This window comes from Branchiostoma belcheri, unplaced genomic scaffold (genome assembly GCF_001625305.1).
Source record: "Branchiostoma belcheri isolate BF01 breed outbred unplaced genomic scaffold, Haploidv18h27 scaffold82, whole genome shotgun sequence".
NCBI lineage: Eukaryota > Metazoa > Chordata > Leptocardii > Amphioxiformes > Branchiostomatidae > Branchiostoma > Branchiostoma belcheri.
The window spans coordinates 275,047-275,604 of NW_017804487.1; the positions used below are offsets into that span (position 1 = coordinate 275,047).

The 558-nt window shown below is 44.8% G+C and overlaps 1 protein-coding gene across 1 annotated transcript in view; it reads right to left on the reverse strand.

Annotated features, from left to right (window-relative positions):
- Positions 1 to 558, reverse strand: part of LOC109486629 — a 24,531-nt gene that overhangs the window by 3,801 nt on the left and 20,172 nt on the right. The gene's annotated exons all lie outside the window — the stretch shown is intronic.

The window sequence follows — 558 nt, forward strand, 5'->3', positions numbered from 1 at the left end:
AAAGGAGAGTAAAATTGGCCAAGGGAGTTTGGCCGCGGGGAGGTAGTTTCTTTTAACTGCGCTGCCAGTCAAACCTACAAGGAGGCCAAACTCCCCCGGGAAATATTCTCCTATATATAGCCAGCGTAGTTAGTCGAGGTAGAGGCTAGCTTTCCTGTGCCAGTCCAGTCAAAACAAAGCACAAGATCGTGAGCATGTAGGTCTATTCGAAGCGCCCCTTTGCGACATTTTTCTGTAATGCAGCCTAGATTGTATTGGCGACTACAGATGACAGATAAAGCGTTTTGCAGCACGGTGTTTGAATAACCAAGACTAGAGTCTAGACGATGAAATGTGCTATCAGATTATCCATGGTTTTCAGTAAGTTACACTAGATCATCGAAACTTTTTTGGCGACGCCTCAGGGGCGGAGGCATTTTTACAGTATATTACGATCAAGCTGAAAGAATTTAGAAAATTTTACGAATGCATTCCCTGGGGAATTGGTTTTGAGGTAGCCTCCGGCCTTATGTCTTCGGACCAAGCAGGAAAGGCCTAATATGTTACCATGCATGCAAA